Below are 323 nucleotides of genomic sequence, written 5' to 3'. Positions count from 1 at the left end.
ACTTGGAGGAGGAGTCCTCGAATACTCAAGGAGGTTTAGGTATCCTCGAAATACCTAGTTCAATAGTCAATTCATTCATTCTTTCTATTCTTTCTCTCTTTCCTTTCCATATTGGCATTCATAACAGCTGTTATTAGAACAGAACTGTTACAAGTGGTATCAGAGCCATTTGTTTTCTTTTCATGGAAACTAGGTCAATGGGGCAAAATGCGGATTTGGTGCAGTTCAGGAAGGAGTTTAAGCAGTTGAAGGATGATATTGAAGAGAGGAATGCAAGACTGGAAAAGAAGCAAGATGATCAGTTTGCTTTCATAAGTGCAAGA

Source organism: Corylus avellana, chromosome ca3 (genome assembly GCF_901000735.1).
Source record: "Corylus avellana chromosome ca3, CavTom2PMs-1.0".
Classification (NCBI taxonomy): Eukaryota; Viridiplantae; Streptophyta; class Magnoliopsida; order Fagales; family Betulaceae; genus Corylus; species Corylus avellana.
The sequence above is the reverse complement of the archived record's forward strand: the minus strand, read 5'-3'. Positions refer to the sequence as shown.